Genomic DNA, 25,593 nt, shown 5'->3' on the forward strand with positions numbered 1-25,593 from the left:
GCTGGGATTTCTCGACGCTCCCCAAGTCCGATCCACCGCACGAACCCGCAAGCACCTTTTCATCCTGGTCCGCGCAAATCTACAGTATGGCGCGCCCCCGACAACAGTCCGTTGTGCTATCACTGCGGGGAGGCTGGTCACATGTATCGCGACTGCCAGTACCGACGGATTGGTCTGCGGGGATACCATCCGGACGCCCGTTGCCCGCGCTATGGCGAACGCCCGCACGACATCGAGCAATACCTAGAAAGTAACCGGCTTCCTCCTGCCCAACAGCGAAGGCAGTCACGGTCGCCTTCACCTCGTCGGTACGCGTCACCAAACCGTGCTCGACCCGCCTTTGATTCCGCTGGAGTCAACGGTGGAAGCCCGCGCCGGGGAAACTGAAAACGGCGACCTCCGGGGGTGAGGCCGCTGTCGTGCGAACCGTCAAATATCCTCCGCCGACGCCATCCCCTCCCGACGTACCGCTGACGCCTTCATTCGAAACTGCAAAAAGAACTTCTGCTGTTATTACTGCTTCAATCGACGGTTATCCGGTAACTGCACTTGTCGATACGGGAGCTGACTACTCGGTTATGAGTGCCTCACTGGCCACTCGGCTACGCAAGGTGCTGACAGCGTGGGACGGCCCACATCTGATTACGGCCGGAGGACACCTCGTGTCACCCATTGGACGATGCACCGCCCGACTTGCAATTTCTACTTCGACTTTCGTAGCGTCTTTCCTTGTGCTGCCCAAGTGTTCTCGACTAGTTATACTGGGCATGGATTTTCTCCAGGAGTATGGGGCGATCATTAACCTTCGTGACTTGTTCGTGACTTTTTCTAACTACGTTTCTTCGGATTCGAGTGTGGAGGATGAACATCACCGCGCGGCTTTACGCGTGGTCGATGACTGCGTGACGTTACCGCCTCGAAGTAGCATCTTCGTCCTCGTTGAATGCCCCCAAGAACAACTAGGAATAGGCATTGCCGAAGGTAACCTCGCCATATTGCTGGATCGCGAAGTCGGCGTCGCACGAGGTCTCGTAGAGCTCCAACATAGGCAAACCACGATTCTAGTTACCAACTTCAGTGGCGAATACAAGCACTTTGCGAGGCATACCACCATGGCCTACTTTGAAACGGTGGCCGATTCCAACGCCTGTGCTTCGGTAACGACAATCTCGATTCCGGAACCCAGCGATGTGGACTTGACCAGTCACATCAACGTCAGCCCACAGCTAGACCAAAATGAGAAGCAGAGGCTCCTCACTTTGCTATCGTCATTTAGCGACTGTTTCGCCACCACGTCGAAGGTCAAACAGACTCCTTTAATCAAACACAGAATCATCACTGAACCGACCGTCCAACCTGTTCGCCAACACGCTTATCGCGTGTCGCAAAGAGAACAGGATGCTATTCGTCATCAAGTTAAACAAATGCTCGACGATGATGTCATTCAACCATCGACAAGTCCTTGGTCTTCACCTGTTGTATTAGTTAAAAAGAAAGATGGTTCACTACGCTTCTGTGTCGATTACCGCAAACTGAACAAGGTCACGAAAAAAGACGTTTACCCACTTCCTCGAATTGACGACTCCTTGGATCGCCTGCGACATGCCCGTTACTTTTCTTCAATGGATCTGCGTAGTGGGTACTGGCAAATTGAAGTTGACGAACGGGACCAGGAAAAAACGGCGTTTATAACACCCGACGGTCTCTATCAATTTAAGGTCCTCCCTTTTGGATTGTGTTCCGCTCCGGCCACATTTCAACGCATGATGGACACAGTTTTATCTGACCTCAAGTGGAACTCGTGTTTAGTCTACTTAGACGATGTAGTTGTTTTTTCCACCACGTTTGAACAACACATCCAGCGGCTTGAGGCGGTTCTTCAAGCTATCCGCACCGCCGGCCTCTCCCTGAAGCCCGAAAAATGTCACTTTGGCTACGAGGAGCTCAAATTTCTAGGTCATATTGTCAGCAGCACCGGTGTGCGCCCTGACCCTGACAAAGCCATGGCAGTCGCTCTGTTCCCGATACCGAAGACAAAACACGATGTCCGCCGATTTTTAGGGCTTTGCGCGTATTACCGGCGTTTTGTACCCAATTTTTGTGAAATTGCCGAACCTTTGCAACGACTCATCAAGAACGACGTCACATTTGTTTGGGGCCCTGCACAATCCGACGCCTTCCACGACCTTCAGCAACGTCTACAGACACCACCGATCCTTGGTCACTTTGACACCGAGGCTGACACAGAAGTGCATACTGATGCTAGTAACGTTGGTCTCGGAGCGACACTCGTACAGTTTCAAGCTGGTGTTGAGCGCGTTATTGCGTATGCCAGCCGAACCTTGTCTGCTGCTGAAAAAAACTACTCAGCAACTGAAAAAGAATGTCTGGCAGTCATATGGTCTCTCCAGAAGTTCCGCCCATACCTGTACGGACGCCCCTTCCGTGTCGTCAGCGACCACCACTCTCTCTGCTGGCTGGCGAATCTCAAAGATCCTTCAGGCCGTCTCGCAAGATGGAGCCTTCGGCTGCAGGAATTTGATGTGACCATCGTCTATAAGTCTGGCCAGAAACACACTGACGCCGACTGTCTCTCTCGCGCCCCCGTCGAACCCGCACCACTAGATACTGACGACGATTCGGGTTTTCTTTGTACTCTTCCGTCTTTAAACCTTGCTCAACAGCAACGCCACGATTCCGAGCTCCAGCCCTTGATTGAATACCTTGAAGGAAGCCGCCCACAACCCCCACGGCAGTTCGCGCGTCACTTGTCATCTTTCTGCCTACGTGGCGACATCCTATACAAGCAGAACTTTCACCCTACGGCAACCGCTTTCCTGCTCGTTGTTCCCGCTACTCTCCGCGACGACGTTATACGTGCATGCCACGACGAACCAACGTCTGGGCATCTTGGTTTCACGCGTACTCTCGCGAGGATCAAGCAGAAGTACTATTGGCAAAAACTCACAAAAACCGTGAAGCAGTACGTCAGAAGTTGTCGAGATTGCCAGCGTCGCAAAGTTCCACCTCTGAAACCAGCCGGTCTGCTTCAGCCTGTCCGACCTCCTTGCTCACCTTTTGAACAAGTTGGGATGGATTTACTCGGCCCATTTCCCAAGTCTTCGGCTGATAACCGCTGGATCGTCGTCGCCACCGATTACCTCACTCGATACTGCGAAACACAAGCCGTTCAGCGAGCTACTGCTTCAGATGTTGCTAACTTCTTCATCAAAAATATCGTCCTTCGACATGGTGCTCCCGCTGTCGTCATCACAGACCGTGGTACGGCCTTCACTGCCCAGTTGGTCCGAAATATCCTGCAGCTGAGCGGGACAACGCACCGTACGGCAACAGCGTATCACCCGCAAACTAACGGTTTAACTGAGCGTCTCAACAAAACGATCGCGGATATGCTTTCCATGTATGTTGCCACGGACCATAAAAATTGGGACGAACTGCTCCCGTATGTGACATTCGCGTACAACACTGCCCTACAAGAAACCACCGGGTTTCCTCCTTTTCGTCTGGTCTACGGACGCGACGTCACCACTATGCTCGACGTGATGCTCCTACCAACTTCGTCGCAACATACCGCACCAGATACAGACGCCTTTGTTCAGCGTGCCGAAGCAGCGCGGCACCTTGCGCGGCAACGAATTCTATCCCGACAACGTCAAGATGCTCGTCGATACAACCTATGTCATCGAGACGTCACATACAACCCGGGAGATCTTGTATGGGTTTGGACCCCTATACGTCAAAGAGGCCGGTCAGAAAAATTATTGCGCCGATACTTTGGACCCTACATTGTTTTGCGTCGTCTAAGTCCTGTCAACTACGAAGTTATTCCAGCCGACAGTTCGCACCACTCCCGTAGACCACGTTCCTCTGACATTGTTCACGTTACCAGGATGAAGCCCTACCATTCGCGCTGACTCTCATCCACAAACCTTGTGATTCGGCCCCTGTCGTCTCGTCCGTTGTCTTTCTCATTTCTTTTATTTTTTCCTTGTGGCATTTAACATCTCCCCAACTTTATTTATTTATTTATTTATTTATTTTTTGTTTTTTTGGAGGGAGGGGTAATGGCACGCGCTAGTTACGCGAGCTGTCGAGAAAGTAGAAGTGTGCGTGGTAGCTGCTGCGAAAAACGAACTGTAAACGGCCGTTCGCTTAGAACTGTCTGACTGGCTTTTCCTCTCGTGACAGTATTTTGTTGGTTCGCCCCTAGCAGCGAATACGACTGCCATTCTGCGTGGCAAGCTTTCGTAGAGGCTATCGCCCAAGGAAGAAGGCGCTAGCTTCTCCCATTCTTCTTGAAGAGCCGACCACAGGTTGTCCGAAGAACACCTGTGGAGCGGCTGACGAGACAGGGCCTTCTTTATTTCAGCCCATACATTCTCAATAATATTAATTTCCGCACCTTGCGGAGGCCTGTTCAACACCATTACACACTTGTCTTCCAGCAGGCGAGTCACGCATGCTGCGGTGTGAACTGGGCTCCGGTCATGCTTGAAGTAAAACAAGCCGTACTTAAATGGGCCAACCAGGGCGTACGGCATAAGGACGGAGTCGAGGAGGTCCAAGTATGCTGCGGCATTAAAGCGGCTGTCCAGGCGTACAAGCAGACCCAAGCCTTCTTTGTAAATACACCCCCACACGTTGACGCTACATCGACCGCTGCTTGCAACACGATGCAGATTTGGGGTGTCGAACCTGGCTGAAGGAAGCGGAAAGAACACAAGACATTATTTTACTTCACTGCGATTGATAACCTCGACGACAGGGGTCTGCCTCTTGAATGTTGGCAGAATGCACTGCCTTTAGTGACCATTTCTACGAACTGCTTGTGTCCAACCCACGAAACAAGGCGCTGGTGAAAAGTTTTTTGGCGTGAGCTCTCTCCTCGTGGTAGCGGAGTGCACGGAATATAAAACCTAGTTTTTGATGAAAACGCATACCTAGCCGCTACATACCATCTATCCCATCTATCATGCGCTACAGGAATGCAAAGAAAGATAAATATTGGCGGATTTTTTTTTAGTGAAGCTTTGTAACCCCCGATTTGTGAAGGAGTCCACCTGCCTCGTGCTTCGTGTCCTCGACGCTCGCTGCTGCTGGTCCCATTTTGATGTAAACGTGCTCTCGTCCGTAAAAGGACATTCTGCCACACTTCCGCTGTCCAGGACTGATGCTCCTGTGCAAACAGCAGCCTTTTGATCCTGTTTTCTGAAGAGATGAAGGGCTTAATCGCCGCCACACAACTACTAAGGCCACTTGTGTGAAAGTTCTCGCGTACTACTTGTGTGCTGGCTGCTAGCCCCATGTCGTTTCGTATTTCTTTCGCCGTCATCTTCGGGTTTCGTCTCGCTGCTTCAACTATACGCTCGTCGTCAGAGTCGGTCGTGACCTTTGGTCGGTGTCCTCTGGGCAGATTTGTCAAGCAAGCATCCGTCCTGAAAGCCCGCATAATCCTGCTCACCGACGAGCGAGGGCGTACAGTCATATCGGCGATTTGTTGCTGCCGTAAAGCTGCTGCAGACAGTCACAATCTGCATCCGTTCCGAGATGGGTATGCCTGGCATTGCTGGTCGTGTCTGAAATGGAGGCGCGTCTTGTGTTCGCGATATATAACTACCTGTGGCGCGGCTTCTGCTGACGTCAGTGCGATCAACGATGCCGGGTGTTTTCAATTCGGGGCTGAATAAAGAAGGCAGTTTCTCGTCGGCTACTCCACAGGTGTTCGCACGAAATAAGCTATTCTTTTGTACAGATGTTTATCACATCTACGAACGCACACAAGGCGCAATCTCGCAGCTGAATCCCGTGTCTTGCTTCGCATCGCCAAAGCGCGTGCAATGAGAGCGTCGTCTGCTCGCGCAGCTGCGCACCGTCGAGCCATTTCAGTCGGCACACGAAGGCGCGCAAGCCTTGCAGCGCCACACTGGCAGTGTGTTGAACCACAGGCTGGCTCGTCGGCGACCGGAAGGAGTAATTCTGCTCCGTATATGTTCTCCCCCTCGCGCTATACCACAATGCAGCACTTTGGTTCTATGGACACCCACGAGCGGCGCTGCATGTAACGACGGCCACGCGCTCCGAATGTCCTATTTCAATCCGTGAGTACTGTACGTACTTTAGAACAGGGATCACAAAAACTGAAACTCCATTCCATCCTGTGAACGTGGTTGACCAGCGACGCTGTGTTGGGCGGCACGGTGGCACGGCGGTACGGCTGCACGTACAACACCGAGTTACGAGGAAAAGTTTTGCAGCAGCACACGTGCCACGAGATTACTGGTGCCGCGTGTCGTTCCTGGGACCGTATTGCGTTGATTTCGGAGAGGTCATTGTCAAACCATAATCTGTGGCGCACCCCGTAGCTCGATTCAAGGTGACGGCCCAAATAGTGCCTCCGAAACCTCGCGCTGGCACCGGCAAAGTCGTTGTTTCGGCCATCGGCGGCGTCGTCGCCCCCTCGACGCCGTCTCTTGCGCTCGGGGTCGCGGGCGCGCTCTTCTTCCCGGCCAGCCGGATCGAGGTCGACCGTTGCCTTCGGCGGTACGGGCGCGTTCTTGTTCTCTCACCGCCACGTCGGCGGCGCGACGACGACGGTCACATCCGCGTCGCTGCTCTCGGCGTCGCTCCTCGTACGTTCGCTGTTCCTACGGCGTACGAGCCACCCGCGGCCGTTCGATAGCAATGCCGGAGTGAAAAAGCCTATATCCCCTTATTGGACAGGCACTACGTCACAGACACGTGGTTTCAGACACAGGTGGCCGCTAAAACCAAGCTTCGATGCGAGAGCGGCCTCATTGCCTTCGTGGCCGCTAAAGGAGGGCTTCGACGTGAAAGCGTTCTCGGTCCCTTTGTGGTTCCACGTCGGAGCCAAGTACATCAGAGGTACGTGGTTTCAGGCACAGGTAGCCGATAAAACCACGCTTCGATGCGAAAGAAGCGGACGCTCTCTATCCCTTGGGGTTCTTTTGGCGCCCTCACTGGCTTGCCTTGTGGCGGAGGGGTTTCTGCTCGCTAACAAACGGTTTGCCCTAGCCATAGACAATTTCATTGTAAAACTAACCTGCACACAAGCCACGCATGGTTAGGCATGTTCTCAGAAAAACTGCCGTGCCCTCTGAAGTCCTCAGGTGAAGCAGCTGCCTGTATAGTTGAAGGTCATAACGTCACAGATCCAGTGGACTATCCAGCGTTGACGTCGGCGATGCAATAGATTACTTGGCAATGTTGCGGAAACTTGGCAGTTTGCGATGCGTTGGGAGGTGCAAGATACAGCGGCGGATGCATCGGAATAGTCAGAAACCGCGCACTTGAGACTATGCAAAGAAAAAGCACCTGCAACACAAGCCACGCATGGTTAGGCATGTTCTCAGAAAAGCTGTCGTATTCCACAATGCGAGAAAAAAAAAACGCCAATCTACTTATATTTAGGTACACGTTAAAAAAACGCCAATCTACTTATATTTAGGTGCACGTTAAAGAAACAATGTGGCCAAATTAATAGGCAGTTTTAGTTTGGCGTCCGTAACCACCCACGTACGCAGCGCGCGAGGTTGTACGCCCATAGCGAAGCGCGCGCGCACGATACTGCAGTAGTTGACCGTACGCGAAAGTTGAGAAGGGGATTGGTGACTTGCATGAGTAGGAATCAGCAGTGTGTTACTCAGTGCTTCCATATGCCACCTCCTGAAACTGTGTAGCCAATATCAGCCGCCAGAAAGTCAAACCACAAGCCGGAGTCATATCTTCGGCAAAAGCGATAGCGAAAAACGCGCTCTCGCGGACACGAGAGAACATGCGAGAACGTCCCGCAAAGCCCGCTGAGCTCGCAGCAGACGCTACGCAGCTTTTGAAAAGCTGCGGGCGCACGCAAGGTAGCGGGCGTGCTCCTGCGTACTGCGCATACGCACTGACGCCTCCGCGGTTTTGCTGCATGCGTACGCAGAGCTCCTGCGGACGCCGAACTAAAACTGCCTAATCAGTATAGTCCTCCACTACGGCGTCCCTCATAATCGGATCCGGGTTCTTGCAGGCAAAGTCTGAACCACATTTGCGTAGAGTGGCCGGCTGCTGATGCAGCTGCTACCTTGTGGTAACAGCCAGGTTTCACTTAGGAGTACTATATATTTAGCGCATGCACATAGCATGAGGTATGAGCATGCGTGGTCTCAATGCGGCGTCGACCAGTGTTTTGCTCGTTTGTTTGTTTGTTTGTTTGTTTGTTTGTTTGTTTGTTTGTTTGCGAGAGACGGTAGCCAACACGGCCTACTGAACACTCTTAGACAGTTGTGATTTGGACTGTCCAATTAACCTCCGAGTAATGTGTTTCCTTTCTTCTTGTTCTTTTCTTTATTTCTTTTCTTTCTTGCTAACACTTCGCAAAATGTTAGCAATCTGAGGGCGCATACTGCGTGAAGGGCTATCGGTAATGACAACGAAATCTCCCGCAGTTATGAAGGCGGCTGCCAAGGAGACGGGACGAAGAGCGACGCAAGCAGCGACACACTAAGTGTAGTAAACAGCCATGTCTCGAACTCACGCACACAGAGATAAAAGGTTTTCAACATGTTCAAATAAGCATGCGAAGACTGAAGGCTAAGTCGTGAAGTCGTAAGACTGAAGGTAAGTCGTGCGAGGACTGTCATAATTTACCAAAGGTCACGAACGGTATTTGTTTTTCAGTGTTTTTATTCTTAGAATTTTTCTCTGGTTAGTTTTTCTTTTTGTGTATTTTGCTTTTCTTTTTCTGTATTTAGGTTTTCTTTTTCTGTGTTTTCCTTATGTTTATCCATTGTTTCTTTTCCTTTGTTACTTGAGGTTGACTTTAGATTTGATTTTTTTAACTTTAGTACATTTAGTAGCGACAGTAGACATTGTTTAACCTTTCTACATATGTACATTACTACACATGTACATTTATTTACATTTGGCTTTTCAATAGCAATGCGTGTTTATATGTTCTCGTATACTTTCTTCTTTGGCATCATAATTTCGCACTGTCCGGTTTTAGATAATTTGAAGAGTCGTCTTCCTGTTGAAGTAGTTCATCATCTTGGAGTTCGTACGTAATGCCAAGTAGAGGGTTGCGTTTTCCTTTCACTATTACTGCTTTGTGGTCAGTGAAGTGAACCACCAACGGCTCTTCTACTAGATCCATTTTAAAGTTCGCGAAGACAAGATCGATGCAGGTTCCCCGAATCGTTGTAGGCTGTGTGTAATCCCACGCTATGCAGCCTAATCCAAATTGGCAGTTCATGTGGTGCATTATGCAATAATTTTCAGGTATGTTAACGTTAAAGTCTCCTACTAGAAGGAAGGGAGTGCTCTTGCATTGGGTTGAGTGGGACTGCAGCCTGAAGAAGCTGGGGATTTTCCTCTCTTCGTTGACGCTTGGCTTCACGTTGTTGCACCGACGAATCGGCCCTGCGGCGTCTATCGCGAGCAAGCGCGCGCTGTCGCTCGACCCATGCCAACTGTTCGGCCTCCATGGCGGGAAAGACGGGCTCTTTGTTCGCAGGGTGTATTCGGATAGTGTCCCTCTATATACAGGAATACTATGTTCGGCGAGGCTGTGGCGCCCTCTAGGGTGACTAGTTTCGGTATCAGACTGGGTGCGTGATGCCCAACGACATTGGACGGACGACATCTCGGGTCCGTAAGGTGCTCCGCACTTAAAAGAGCACTTTCTGACCTCCCAGACCATTGGACCATTCACAGCTTCTGTGGTGAAGTGGACGGCGAGATTGCAGAAAAGGCTGTTTAGAAAACGCGGTTACGAAAGTGATTCACTCGGACAGAACTTTGACAACTCCAACATGAGGTGCCATCAGAACTAGACTGGGCTTCATGTGTGAACTACAGATGCCATACGTTATTGTGTGAGCTACCACAGGAATATTCAGGGCTTTGTGCGCGTCTGCGTATTTCATGCTTCGTCCCGTTGCCTTTCTTGTTTTCTCTCTCCAACTCTGCGGGCTTCGCCAGCCCTGCTTACGGTGCTTAGTCAAAAGTTCTATTCTAGATTTTTTAGTTGAATTTCTTTTCATTCAGATCAAGTTATGGTCAAGGCATACAAGTGGGTCATGTACTTCATTAACTCCACTGACGTCAATGAACACGTATGTGCTTCATGTGCGCTTCCGCATGTGTGTATTCTTCTTGTCTACGTTTATCTCTTGTCTATCGTTTGTCTGCGTATCATAGCAAATGAAACATGTGCCTGGTTTATCTTCCTGTCGCTTCTTTCTTCCTTACCCTCTCTCTTCTTTTCTTGACCCCTCGCTTGACATCTAGCTCCCCAAAAACGTTTAGGTTTACTTTATTTTGCTTCCCCTATCATACTCTACAGGTTGAGCTCACGAATGCCTCGCTGTTACGCGGTCGCTTTCGTCTGCTAAGTAATATTGGCTACGGAAATGAAAAGAGACGAGAACCAATAAGAATAAAGTACAGCAGCTGAAAAGAATAATTGAGCTATACTATGGTAATGTTCCAATCGCAGGCTTCGATGCTTTCAGGCTGGACCTCGATCTCAATATTCATCTGAAGATTTGTGCAGAACTGCGTGACGCCTGTGACGCCCATGGCTGTGCAAAAGTTGCGACGCCCTGTACGTAATTGCCACATCAAACGTGGGCCGTCAGGTCCCCGTCCTCGCAGCAGCCGCAAATAAATCGGCAACCGTGCGTGGTCGGGACGCAAAAGATGTCGCACAATTTAGCTCGGGCTGTAACCACATTCTTTTATTGCTGGAATAAGAAATACTGCGTAGAGAAGAGAACTGCGGTAACATGACGATATCGAACTGCGCTCATTGGCGGTGTCTCAACTTGAGACCCAGAGTGGTGCCGCCTGTTTCTGTGCCCAACGTTGCATGGCGTTGCCGAAATAGCAGCTGGCGTCAATCGTAACAAGTAGCTAGTTCCAGGTAATTGTCGCAGGTCGAAACTATGGCAATGTTCGGCAACTTTTCAATTTCGGCATATGCCACGCGCGATACGCTCATTCCTCATTCGCAACAATCAATGGAGTATTCTAGCCAGAATAAAACACATAGCATCTACTTCCACAGACAGCCTGTGTCTATCTCACTTCTCCATTCTTGTGCAACATTGACGACCTTACTTTGCTGGTTATTGCCATTGCTTCTGCCTCTGCTGAATGTCCCCGCTTTCCTGAATGAATGAATTCTGGGGTTTTATGTGCCAAAACTACGATTTGATTATGAGGCACGCCGTAGAGTTGGGGGCGGGGAGGGGGGGGGGGAGGCTCCAGATTAATTTAGACCATCAGGGGCGGAGGTGTCAAAACGACAATTTGCATTCAAAAAACCTACAATAATAGACATTTGGGGGTCTGATAGTAAAAAAAAATTCGGCAGGGACACCTAAGACTGCTTACGTGTGGGAATGCGAAAGCGTTGTACCATTTGTAGACCTCGGAACGCCATGGATGCGCTTATTTTATGCACTCATGACGTGGCGCCACCTCCTCCTCATTGGCTGCGCCGTCATGTGCGCAATGACGCACTCAGTAGGCACACATTTAGTCAGCCAGAAACATGGAGCCCCCATGGAGTCGGGTAAGAACGCGCATCTCGCACCGTCTCGATTGCCACCCAGACTGAAATATACCAAGTTTTCTTTTCAAAGCCATTTTAACTCGTTGACAGGAACCACTCAGAGAAATGTGTCGTCAATCCGATACAGATACCATACAGATATGCATCGACGTTCCAGACTTCGCAAGGCTGCTACGAATCTACTTGTAGAATATTGCAGAATTTGTACATTACGGTACGAATACTGCAAGCCAATGCACGGCACTTGGAAAGTTTGTGTGCGTCACCATTGCTAACCTTACATTGTAGCGGTCGAAAACTGTGATTTTTCTTCGTTTGCGGCTCCGCCGAAAATCTTTACGTGGTATGTGGACGATTGCTTCTGTATCCTGCAACGGGATGCTTCACCTTGGTTTGCAAAACAACCTAATTCCGTTGAAGACGCGATACAGGTTAAAGTGTAAGAGAAATCAGATGGCTGCCTTCTGTTCCCTGACGTCCACGCAAAACCAGGGAGGTAATCAGCTTGCATTCAATGTTTACAAAAAAATACACATATCGGCATTTTTCTGAGCTACAAATCTGTGCACCCTACCGACCATAAACGTTCAGTCATGCCAACACTTGCACTACGTACCCCCTAGCTTTGCTTTAATCAAGAAGACGCACGGAGAGACATGGAAACCGTTCGTCGAAGACTGGCCACGTGCGAATACCCTTCTTCGTTTGTGCAGTGCACAGAACGACAGCTGGGGCGCCCAGTTCAACCAAGCACGACTTCTGCACAAACACGAGCGTCCACGCTTTATGCTACGGACATCAGTGAAGCACTCGCTCGGTTTCTGCGTAGCTACGATGTACTGGTGGCAAGCCTCCCGGCACGGAAGCTCAGAAATTGCCTCACGGATGCCGAAAACATATTGGACAGAAAGAACTTTCCTTGGTTGGTGTACAGAATTTCATGCGCAGACGGCGAACAAGTGTATACCGGCAATTTTTAAAGGAGGCTCCTAGAGCCTTCTTAAGAACAAGAAAGTGGCGTCTAATGCTCCCGCAGAGCATGTTGTGCCTAATGGGCAAGCGATCAAGTGGGATACCTGCGGCATCGCAACTGAACGAAAGCAGATTCCACATTTTGAGTTAGAATCAGTGATTATTCAAACCACTGCGCACACTCTTAACAAGAATACCAGCAGTACTCGGTCTGTATATGCGCGATGCCTGAAGCACGTGGCAACGCGTACCTAAATGAATGTCCATTGAGCTTTGCAGTCATTCTAAACAACGTTGCCGTATGGGAGCCCGAAACGTCCTTTAATTGGGTGCATTTTAGCTTGGTCTGTGCTGATTGTATTATTTACTTTGATCTTCCCGACCACACGAAATTCCGCCAGACGCCCGACTTGATAAGTTTCAGTTGTGCCTGGACGTCATAACTGCGAGCGCCACTATACTGAATCGCTCCTGACATGGCAGTTAGGCAGCTCTTACAGGGTGACAGATGCAAACTCAGTGGGCGAAAGACTGTTTGAAAAGCTAGGTTACAGACAAGAGAAGGGGAGTTTCGAAGGCTGTGGACGCAAACAGCGCCGTAACCAGGATGCAGTAGAGCACACTGCGGCAATGTGCGCAGTACGGAAGAAGAGAAATGACACGCCTCGCCGTCACCATGAGAGGAAATAAAGATTTCCGCTTGTATGCACATACATTCACATTACCTAACGCCAGGACTGTTCGTACGGGCACACGCGAGCCGACTGTAATGGTAGACATATCATTAGCGAAAGCAGTCGGCAAATAACAAACCTCACTGATGAACGAAAAGCTTTGCAAATTAGACCCCCCCCCCTCCCCATCATCTTATTTAACATAAAGTTCACAGAACAACCTGAACTCAAGAAAAGTACTCAAGAATTATTATTTTTTATTGAGAAACAGGATGAGAATGTTTCATCGGGGCTGCTCGTTCATCTCAAAAGCATTCTCCGCAGGGTGGCCCTCCGAGGAGCCAGTCTTTCGGCCAGTCTCTATAGGGCAAGTAGTAACGGGGACCACACAGAACGCGGAACGAAAAGAGAAGTTGAGGGAGGCGGTCACCTCAATTTATAGAAACTGCCCGGCACGGCCGTTGACTACAGGCACCACCTGAAACCTCCCCAAATACGGCCTGCGGCTTGCCTCGCCAAGGCCTTGGGGTTGCGCAGTAGGAGCCTCGAGTGAAAACACGAGAAAAGCACAGGGCAGACGCATCCTTCGACGAGCGCTACTCCTCCCGTGGGGCTACTAAAAATTCTTGCGTGGATTCGGTCCAGGCAGAACTTGCGCTCTTCTTCTCAGCCAGCTTGCTTCTTTCCCTGCACTCTATGCGTTATTTTTCTCATGCTCTCGCGCGCTGCCGAGCGGCTCTGGCGCAGAATAATGGAGGGCCGACGAAAGGTTTTCAGCGCACCCGGAATACGGTTTATACGGCACCATTTATATTCGAACCATGAAGAAGACCACGCGCCTCCTCGCTTGGAAGGGTCCATTGCAATGCACGTCAATGCATCTGTCTAAAACGTTTCTTTTCCTTCATTCTTTACAAAAAGTTAATTACTTTTTGTTTCTTGCAGTTTTTTTTCTTTTGTGTGTGGTGCGTGCATGCGCATACGTGCGTGCCAGCCTGCTAAACTTGAATCTGGTTCCTTGGACTCACAAAGTTATGACTTTTCGAAGCAGAAATGACACTTGCTATTTAAGCAGAAAACAAACGTACCTTCGTGCGAGCCCCGTACACCCCTCTTTTCGATACACGCGCCGAGCCTACAATTTCTGGCTTCTCGTTTCGATAACTGCAGTGTGACCAAGCGTGAAATGCTGCGGCATACGCGGCATGCATAAAACGATGCATATGCCTTGTAACAGTAAACGTGACAGATATTTGTGCTCTGAACTTCTTTTTTCAAGGCGAACGTTGGATGAATATTACTGTTATAATTTAAAAGGGAAACAATAGCTACAGATCGGCCTCGAGGTTCTGCCAATAAAGGGTGTCGTGACGAATTTTCTTAGCGACATCTGCATTCCCTGATTTCCTATATGGCTTGTTGTATGCGTTTTCAATTAGTTGTAAGAAGTAACTCTTTTGGTTTCTTCACGATTGTGACAACGCAAGCACTGCGCTTTTGTCATCCCATAAAGGGCGCCTGTAGCGCAGTGTGCAAACCACGCATACTGGTATGCGCGTGCTTGCATGCGCGTGTGAAAGAGACGAATATATAGAGAACAAAAGAAATAGAAAGCAGCAATGCAAAGTTCAAGTACGACGACCACCAGCAATCACGCTTCGTAGCCCACACGGGCCCTGGAAATCGCTGCGGACCCAAAAAGAACATTCCCACAAGAATTAACAAAAATACCTATTTTTGTTCTGTATACAATAATTGGTTTTTGTTATATCTATCTGATCGTGAATCACATCGGGTCAGCTACGTCACACTAGAGCCCCAAGAGAGGGTTTCTTCCTTCCCGGAGCTATGCTTCACCCGCTCGCACCGGGTCAGCCAAGCAGACAGAACCCCCGAACTCTTTTACAAGCGCAGAAGTGAGCTTTGTCGACCTCGCATGCAGAATGAAAAAAAAAGTAAAGAGCAGCGCACGTAGCTCAAAGCAGGGTAGAAGGAGCGACTCTCCCGAAAACGAGCGCGCCTGCTGTGTGCAGACTAAAGGAAGCGAGGCAGGAGAGAAGAGCGGCGCTGGATAGAGCCACTCGTTAGCCAGGTGCTGCCCCGTTGCTGCCGTTGAGTCCCGCAAGGGACACGGGAAGCTGGACATGCGATCGATAGAATCGACCGCGCGGAGGACACAACGCTGGACCCCGACGGGCGTTCCGGGGCTTGTGAGGCGCTGCTTGGTCACGGTGGCGAAATTGGACACCGATCCGACGACGTTAAGTAAAACGCGTGGAGAATAGAGAAGCAGAAGGAGAGAGAGAGAGGGCTGCCGCGGCCCTGCTTCACCTTCGTATACGAGCGCGCCCTCGTTTGGCCTCGCCCTGCGCAGGTGAGCTGCTCGTCGAGATTGGGTCTAGCTGTGCGTGTGGATAAGTATGACAAGGCAGGAACGCCCCCAGCACAAGGCTGCGAGAAACTGGACACCTGCGGCACGACAGAGCCCAGCAAAATACTGAGCAGAAGCGCGTGTCACTCGACTGTGCAAGTAAGCATCTCCGTACATGGAACTGGCACAGAGAGAAGTAATATCGTTGGGCACACCCCTCCGGAAGGACTCACGAGACAAGCCCACACTCTCGGATTCATACAGTGAAAGAGACTTATCATGTGGCACCAAAAATGTCATTGCACCTAAGTAATGCGAGAACAGGAACAACATTATGCCAATTTAAGATCAAGGTGAAGCGTGGTGCGCTATCGTGATGGCGCTAACTCGAGCGGGCAGGTGCTATAGGGCCTTCTGTGATCACATTCTAAACGTGTGACTCTGCATACGAATATGTGACGCGATGTATTGCGTCACAAGATCAGACTCAATGCTATGCTAACATGGCGTTATAGGTTTCCTTTTTTTAATTTTACAAGAAGAAAAATGAGGAGGCAGGAATATTTGGAGACGCCTATACTAATATTATGAGAAAAACGAGACGAAGGTGAAAGCGGGAGCCAACGTTTCGAGAAGTGGACTTGTATTCTTCAAGGCCTTGAAAAGACAAGTCCACTTGTCGAAACGCTGGCTCCCGCTTTCATCTCGTTCTCGTTTTGCTCATCATCTTGAATTTCCACCTCCAGCCTTCCTCTTGTTTTCCATATATCCTAAGATGGTTATATAAATAATGTCTGAGGGCGGCTTTTTTTTTTGTTCTGCATTTCGTTCCAGCTTGTGCCATTTGAGCAACCAATCGAACGGCTTCAGGCAGTTCTTCAGGGCGTCCGGACCACGCGCTGGTCTCTGAAGCCAAAAAAAATGCCACTTTGGCTTCGATGAGCTCATATGCTTCGGCCGCGCTATCAGCAATGCCGGCGTTAGCGCTAACTGTGATAAAACTACGGCAGCTGCTTGGTTCCCGATACCGACGACACAGGTCGACGCACGACCATTTCTATTCGCAACTTTCACGGCCTATAGGGGGCGCCACCTTAAATCCAACATGGCTGTCCGAGAGATTAAGAACTAGAGCAGTCGGTGCAGTGCTGCGGTCGTCTTGCTCAGTGACATGTTGTTTCGCGTCGTCATGTTGAAATATCTCTTCAATTTACACGCCCGCTGTCGTTAGCCTGCGTAATGGCTCATATTGGGCGAGCAGAACGCAGGATTCGAAGCCTGTTTGAAGGCGAGGAAGTCCTAAACGCTGGTGATCTTGTGTACTGCGGCATAAAAGTATGCACGTCGACGTCCGTGACTGTTGAAGGACTTTGCATACAAACTCCGCGACGATGTTATTAAGAGAAGTGACCATGGTTTCTATTTGTTATTCTATTAATCTGACCTCTTTGAACGGGTACCATGAACTTTTATACGGTGCTCTCTGCAAGCTGTTACTTATAGACCGCTTGAATAAGCCGCCGTGTCGAGAAAAAAAAACCTTCCAGGTGTCGCGTGACCGAAGTCCATTACATCGACGGCGGGAAAAGCAGCCCTAAAGCAGCGTTTTATGTGCGAAAATTTCTTGTCTAGTTATCCCTGGCTGTGTTCACAAAGCTGGATGTTGAACACGAGAAGTAAACAAAAAAAACATATCTGACCGCTTTTGCGAGCTATATATACGATAACCGTTCACCCTTATAATTTAGTTACTGCGCTTTATGCGTGCTGTTTAAGCTAGAGTCTTGCGGTAGTTTTACAGCCTGCGTGAGTCCTACCGCGTCTTGCCTATAGAGAGATCAAGCGATACATAGCCGATATTTACCGGTCCGCGGCAATGCTCGCTTCATTCTTGCAGTTATCTTTACAAAATAATATACGCGCAGATCAGCTCTGGGTTCGCTACGCGAACACTGCACAGTAGTTTAACGTTTGTTGGACTAAGATTTGTTACCTTACGAGTGCAGTCATGCGCACCTGTGCACACGTTGCAGCTGCGCATCGAAGTGGCAGACGATGTACGAATTCCAGGTCCCTCTAGGCCTGTTTCACTTTGCTTCGATGCACAAATGAGAAACTCATCTTTCTGTTCGAAAATGGTGGAATGTCAAGCCGGCGTTGCAGAGCACGAATGCATGAACAAGAACAAGAAATTTTGAAGCAGGTACAAGGCTTCACGGAGAATGTTTGCGCTCCAACGTAGCCGCAAGGGCATGAGTGGCAAGAACGCAAGCATCAATCATCCTACAACACATTTGAGTTAAGATTGCGCATTATTTCTTTCCCTGCACATAATATAGAGCTATGCCTGCATCTTTACGGAGGTGCGTCTATTCGCGATTTCAAGTGCTCGGAATCGTCACTCATCTGTCGTATTCCAAAAAAGTCCTCCGGCATGAAGTGCGCACTGCAAACCTTCATAGCTTCTGTGACAGCTTTGCCAATCCGCAGCTTAATAATCAATTTCTTCCTCATGGACGCAGCCGGTGGGAATGAGTGAAGGCTCACATCACCTACCGCATAACTACCGCTCGGCACCCATTGCGGCACGCAGCAAATACGGTTACTCCTATGTTTGCTCATTCTGAACATGTTAAGTGTCCTTCAGGATCCCACAGGAGCTTTGAACGCGTTAAAACATCAACCTAAAGTGAAGGAAAAGCGTACTCAACACCAATACGCTACCCGAACGGGCGGCAGCCAGCGGCGAGTATAATCTTTCGATTGCTTCCGGCCGCCGCCGCACGACGGCGCCGCCGTACGTGAAAGTTGCGAATAAGGCCTAGTACTCCTCGCCTCCGTTTTGTGCCAAATATTTCCATAAACGCCGAATCCTGGTACAAACAAGGTATAGATTATGTATACCTTTGTTTCTGTCCCACTACGATCTTACGCTTTCCACGAGCTGGAGCAACGTCTGCAGACTGCGCCAAACTTGGACACGTTGACACAGAAACCGACACATAACAGCACACCAATGTTAGCAACACTAGTCTCGAAGCCATCCTAGTGCAATTTCAAGCCGGTCATCGATTACGACAATGGTCATTGCCAGAGATTCTAAAAAAATTATGGGGTTTTACGTGCCAAAACCACTTTCTGATTATGAGGCACGCCGTAGTGGGGGACTCCGGAAATTTTGACCACCTGGGGTTCTTTAACGTGCACCTAAATCTAAGTACACGGGTGTTTTCGCATTTCGCCCCCATCGAAATGCGGCCGCCGTGGCCGGGATTCGATCCCGCGACCTCGTGCTCAGCAGCCTAATACCATAACCACTGAGTAACTACGGCGGGTTGCCAGAGATTCTCATTTGACAGTCTACATTGCTACAGATGTTATGAGAGCACACATGTTACACCTCACTCGGATTCCCTCCCACGAGCTTGTTTGCTTGCCAGCAAAGAGGCCACATTCAACTTTTGCCAAAAGTATTGCAAGGCATCAGTGCTATTTGCCAACGCAATTCACGTCTGTTACACGATTATCGGCCCCGCTCTGTTGTCGTCACCGGCCGCAAGTACAATTGACAATTCCGGCCATCAAAAAGAAAGCTGGAGCGCCGTTGCAAGCTTTGAAGCAAGCAACTTTGGAACACATTTACAACATCCACAGATTCCGCCAACCCGTCTACACAGATGGTTCAGTACAACTCAACAGCTCTGCTGCTGTAGTCATTATCCCGGCAAGATCTGGAGAAGTCAAGTTATAGGTTTCATGTGCTACCACCTCGACGGGTGCAGAATTTGCGGCACTCCGTGCGGCACTTTATTTCATTATTCAGGGACCACCGCTACAATTGACAGTTTTTTTTTGTGATTACAAAGCAGCCCTTCAGTGCATACAAAGCCCGATTGTTCACGGACCCCATGAACAACTGGCCTCAGAGATTCTACAGATTCCACACCACAGCCATGACAGGGACACAACATAATCTTTCAATGGCTTCCAGGACATTGCAACCGCAATTCGCAACATCAGCGCGAATCAACAGGCTGATGAAGCCAACCGACCTCCACATGAAAGTGGTCAGCGTGACTTGATTCCACTTTCGCGAACAGGTGCTGTGGCTGGGCCACGATTGATGTCCCATGAATGCACTTTGCCCCTGTGGGACTCGAACTTTTTTCATCATGTGTCGTTTGCGTTCGTTGTCTACATATATAAAGATGCATCTACCGCCTGGGTTGCCAGGACGTGAATAGACCATGACGTACTATCTGTGGCTATGCGTTGCATTTGCGAACTCATATGCCTTCCTTATTAGAATGGCCAACAGCCCCACGTGCGACACATGCAGCTGTGAAGAGACGCTCGCACACAATATCTGTGTCTGCCCACGCTGTAGTGCTGACATACAAGTGATGTGCACAGTGCTGAAACAACTGAGCAATCGTCCACTATCAGAAGTAAAAGCTCTATGCCAGTGCTCCAAAAGAACTTCCGCGCTGAAGGCTTTATTTGCGTTACTAAGATTTCTGCGGCTTACAGGCCTTCACGATAGACATTAAGAACACCGCCCCTACTGTTCTATAGTGTACGTCATTTGTTTGTGTTCATCTCTCTTTGCCTCTCACTCTCCCTACCGCGCTCTTTCTATTTGTCTTCCTACTCCTTCCCCCTTGCAGTGTAGCCAAACGGAACTACCTCGGGTTAACCTCCATGCCTTTCAATACATTTTCCCTCTCTCTTCAAGCCGATGTTGAGAGCGTTATTGACTATGCTAGCCGCAATTTGTCCTCCGCTTAGAAATACTAACGTATTTTCGCGATTCTAAGCACCCTCCGATTCTAAGCACCCGCGCTCTATTTTTGCGAAAAAAATTGGGAAAAAAGTTTGCATGTGAATCTAAGCACCCCCCTATTTTTTAGGTAGCGCGCGTATCCAAGGCAGCCAAGCGCGCTTGCTCACTCTGTCATCGAGCCGGAGCCGTCGGAGTCCCAAGGTGGCACGGCGTCCGCGGCGCGAGTACGCTGTACAGCCGGACTGTACGGATGTATGGCGAAAGCTACAGGAAGCGTGCCCATCAACCATCGCAAAGTGGATTTCGGACGCTTGGAAGCGGGTCCAAGTGGACGTTGTGGTCAAATTATTTAAGAACTGCTCGATCACAAACCACTTCGACGGAACGGAAGATGACCTGCTGTGGGATACCGAGAGCGGCGGTTCATGCGGTGCAACGAACTCGAGTGGCGGTGATAGTAACTGAGTATCCGACACAAGCGGTGGGTTCACTGTGTGCAGCAATCTTTCTTTTGAATGTTTGCAAAAGAAAATGTTATTTCTCGCACCCGTCTCGTCGTGATGTCGCAGCGAAAAGAGGGAGGGGGGTCATTCTAGATTTTTCGAATCTAAGCCCCCCTCCCCCCTCATTTTGGGCATCGCGATCATGAAAAAAAAGGGGGTGCTTAGAATCGAGTAAATACGGCATTAAACAACAAAATATAGTGTCTGCAGGTCATGTGAGCAATCGCAAAGTTCCGGTCATACTTGTACGGATTCCCCTTCCAAGTAGTAAGTAGCAAGTAGTAAGTAGTAAGTAGCAAGTAGTAAGTAGTATCAGTAAGCATAACTATTTCTGCTGGCTGGTGTCCCTCAAGGATTTCTTTGGCGCTTCTCTCGACATAGAGCCTCTAGTTGCAAGAATTTGATATAACAATCATACCCAACTTCAGGGACACATCTACGCCGGCACTCTCTCCCGCGCCCTCGTCGAAACCGCTCCAAAGAAATCTTGAGACTGTTTCTTTTCTGTCCTCACACCCTTTAACCTAGCCTAAAAGCAACGCGAATATTTCGAGCTGCGAACACTGTTTGAATAGCTTGAAGTTTGCCACTCGTCCCGCCCACCCCCTCCCTGCGGCCCATTCGTACGTCACTCGTCTTCTTTCTGCCTTTGCAAGGATGTTCTCAACAAGCGGAGCTTTCATCCTACAGAAACCGTTTACGTGATCGTTGTTTCCAATACACTCCGTAACGACATTTTACGTGCATGCCACCACAAACTATCTTCCGGACCTTTCGGAATATGTAGTGATTTTTTACCTAGCCTTGCTTGTAGCAGTTTTATTATTGTCATAATTGTACCAACCCGCTTCACAGGCCCATCTGACAAGCTTTGTGATAGTTCTTTACGAAGCCTGACAACGCACTTGTGTCCACTGGTGCATTGTCCTATGAATCAGTGACCAATTTTTGCTTTCGTTCCGGATAACAATCAAAGGAAGCGTAAATGCCACATTCCTATACACACACAATATATCAGTAATAGTTCCCTATAGAGCTTACTTACTGAAATTTGGGATCATGGCTTGAAACACGCCTTATTTACTACAGATGCTGATAGCACGTATGAAACATTTCCACTGGACTTCAAAGCTATGTACAAAAAAAAAACATCCTGTTCACACGTTGTATGCATGTATAGACATTTACTTGAAATTTGTAATAAGAAAAGATATGGGTCAAATTAAAGCCTTCGAGGTGTTTAGAAACAAACTAAACGATAAACCAAAGCACGCGAGGGATGCGTGTTATTCAGCCTACCCCAACGATGTAATTAGCAAATCTGGTTTCTTTTTGAAGCAACTGAACCACCTGATAAAACAGAAAGCTCCAGAAACGTAAGTAACATGCCCCGAAGTAGGAGATAAAAAGACAAGACAGGGATGTTAACCCGCAATTCATCTGGTTGGCTACCCTACTCTGGAGAACGGGAAAGAGGGAAAAGAAAGATAAGAAAGAGAGAGGAAGAGGAGGGGATGGAAAGGCGCGGTGAGGTCGCGCTCGCACGCGGAGGGCCTGAGCGACTAAAAGATGTTCACATAGGCCAGTCGCCCTCAAGGAAGACAAAAGTGCCTTCATAGCTTTGTGGGCCGACGAGCGATGGCGACGGTCTTCAAGTAGCACCTGCATAGACAACGGCTGATCGTCCAATCGTCGCAATGTGATAGATAAAGTTTGGCTTTCCGACTTAAATCGATGAGAATGGCGTGATAAATGTTCAATGTTCTCTTCCACGCCGCAGACGTCGCATGCAGCAATGTCGGCCATTCCAGTCAAAGTAGTGTACGCCTTCGTGAAAGCCACTCCCAACCACAGCGGTATAGAAGCGATGCCTCACATTGGGGAAGCCCGGGTGGAGGTCGGAGTTGTAGCGAACGGTTCAGTTCGTACAACCTGGTGTGCCTTATGTTTGGGCTGTTCCACTCTGCTAAAGAGAGCTTGCGTGCCAGATGACGAAGCTGCCTTGCAGCGTCTGTCCTGGAAAAAGGAATGGGAACGATGTGTTGTTCTTGATGTGACTCTCGGGCAGCTTTGTCTGCTTGACCATTTCCACTAATCCCGCAATGGCCAGGCTTCCACTGGAAAATAATTTCATGGCCTTTCTGTTTGACGCCGTGATGAAGTTTGACGATTTAATATATTAGCTGTTCGTGAGCTCCACGTCTAAGAATTGACTGCATGCTGTGTAAACCCGGTCTCGAGTCGAAAAACGCGGTCCATGTACCACGACTTTCTGTGACAATAAATTGAAGCGCACTGCGCAGAGCCGTGAGTTCTGCAACCATGGACGTCGTGAAATGTGACGTCTTGAATCTAAGTGTTACTCCTCTTGTTGGTATAAACACAGCACCCCCAGAATTGGTCGATGTGGTCGATCCGTCAGGATACATGTGTACGTGGCTACTTTATTTCTCGTACAACAGGAGTAAGCTCAATTGTCTTAGTGCAAGCGGTGGTAGATCTGACTTTTTCTGAAGTCCTGGAATTCTGAGGTGCACTTCACGACGGCACAAAAGCCATGGAGGAGATCCCAGCCTTGCCGCAGGTGTGCACCCCGAAGTAAGGGAGGCACGATATGCCCTGACAGTTATACTAAATGACGTGCGGGGTCTTTCCAAGGTGAGTGCGGCGAGGTGGTGGCAAGGGGTCCGGGCATTGGGCCTGACATGTGCGCGCATTGTCTCGACGGCGATGTGCCTCGTGATTGAATAATCTTGAGCAATGGCAATAGTTTTAGCTGTAGACGCACTGCGTGGTCATCCAAGGCATATCCTCAGATCTTGGCCTTGAATGCTCTGACATGTACGCAAATTGGTTTTGAAGGCTTTAGATATTGCATGTATGCTGTACCAGAGGAACCCAACAAACAACACCCTGTTAAGCTAGAGGAAAGGGAGTTAACCGAGGGGCCCGATTTTTATTATTCATATCATGAGAAGCCAGCAAACACTGACACCAAGGACAACATAGGGGAAATTACTTGTGCATATTAAATGGAATGAAGAAACGATAAATTAATGGAAATTAAAGTGGATGAAAAAACAACATGTTGTTTTTTCATGAAGAAACGATAAATTAATGGAAATTAAGGTGGATGAAAAAACAACATGTTGTTTTTTCATCCACTTTAATTTTCGTTAATTTATCGTTTCTTCATTCCATTTATTATGCACAAGTAATTTCCCCTATGTTGTCCTTGGTGTCAGTGTTTGTTGGCTTCTCATGACCCTGTTAAGCTGTAACATGAACTCTGTGGACACCCCCAGTTTTTTGCTACAAGGAACCTGAACAGATGACATATAGCAAGCAGTCGCTTTTTCCCGTGGTTCACGTGAGGAGTCCAGGGCCAGTCTCTTTCGATCACAGCACCCAAGAATCTGTGAGTTCTCCTGAACGATATCACTTGTCCGTTGATTGATATGGCATACGCAGACATTGACTTCCGGGTAAACGCCACAACTGCGCACTTTTCCCACGTCACCTCCAGAACGTTGTTTACGAAGGTAAAATGATGTCGATGAGGTCGCCTTCTGAAGCCGAGCGCGAAGCTGAAGCCGTGTTACCGCTGACGTCCAGACGCATATGTCATCGGCGCAGAGAGAGAGAGTCGACCAGTACTTGACAGCTACTCGAGTAGTCCACGAAGGGCTAGATTAAAAAGCGCTGGGCTAGTATTCCGCTCTGAGGGACTCCGCGGCTGCTGAAATACTGGGGTGTAGGGCCATCCTCGGCGAGCACGTAGAATGATCGCATCTTTAGGTAGCTACGAACCTAGGGATATATCTTTCCACCAAGACCTATCGCTTCTAACGATTTAAGGATGGCTTCATGGGTAACGTTTTCATAAGCCCGTTTCACGTCTGGAAACAAGGCAGCCGACAAGCATTTACACGCCTTGTGGAATTCGACGTGCGTTACCAAGTCGACAGCGTTGTCTATAGATGAACGGTCGCGCCTGAACCTATCAACGCGTCTGGAAAAATTTCGTAGTGCTTTAAGTACCACTCCAGACGTGTTAGAATCACCCGTTCCATTACTTTGCCAACGTCCAACCAGAGAATCACTTCGTCCAACATGCTCCTAAATAGTGCTGTAGTCCATAGTAGAGACTTTTCCAATGTTCTTAATGACAGTTTAGTAGCCGTCAGAGAGCCTATAAATTACAATCCAGCCAATATTTTCTCGCTTCAAGAAACCGCAAATTTTCTTGAAGTATGGCATTTTTCTCACACATCAGAGAATGAGGTTAAAAATGCGTTACATGCCTTGAAAAAGAAAGTCCACTTGTCTAAATGTTGGCTCTCACTTTTACCTTGTTCTCGTTTTACATATCGTCTTGAATTTTGATCCCATAGTTCACATCACTCAAGCGGCTGAGTATAACGAATGTTTCCGTGTAAGTGGCGAGAAACTTGCGGCACAATCCTTTTTTGCGAACTGGTGTCCACAACCAAACATAATCACCGGGAGTAAAGCTGATATGGATATGCCGCGCACCATAGCGAATCTTGTTGTTGCCTTGTGAGGACAACGTCCTAAGATGCGCCAGTCGACGTGCTTCCTCAGCACGACACAGAGTTTGGGCGATGGAAGGATCTTCTTGGCACGATAAAGGTAGAAAAGTGTCCAGAAAGCTCTGGGGAGCGCGTGCG

At 49.0% G+C, this 25,593-nt stretch overlaps 2 protein-coding genes across 1 annotated transcript in view; one reads left to right on the forward strand and one right to left on the reverse strand.

Annotated features, from left to right (window-relative positions):
- bru3 (bruno 3) overlaps nt 1-25,593 on the reverse strand; it is a 1,518,741-nt gene that overhangs the window by 857,972 nt on the left and 635,176 nt on the right.
- LOC139059413 (uncharacterized) overlaps nt 6,835-25,593 on the forward strand; it is a 93,345-nt gene continuing 74,586 nt past the window's right edge. Inside the window, exon 1 of the mRNA XM_070537814.1 lies at nt 6,835-6,903. The gene's annotated coding sequence lies outside the window, so the exon portion shown is untranslated. The remainder of the gene's footprint in view (nt 6,904-25,593) is intronic.

This window comes from Dermacentor albipictus, chromosome 4 (assembly GCF_038994185.2).
Source record: "Dermacentor albipictus isolate Rhodes 1998 colony chromosome 4, USDA_Dalb.pri_finalv2, whole genome shotgun sequence".
Lineage (NCBI taxonomy): Eukaryota > Metazoa > Arthropoda > Arachnida > Ixodida > Ixodidae > Dermacentor > Dermacentor albipictus.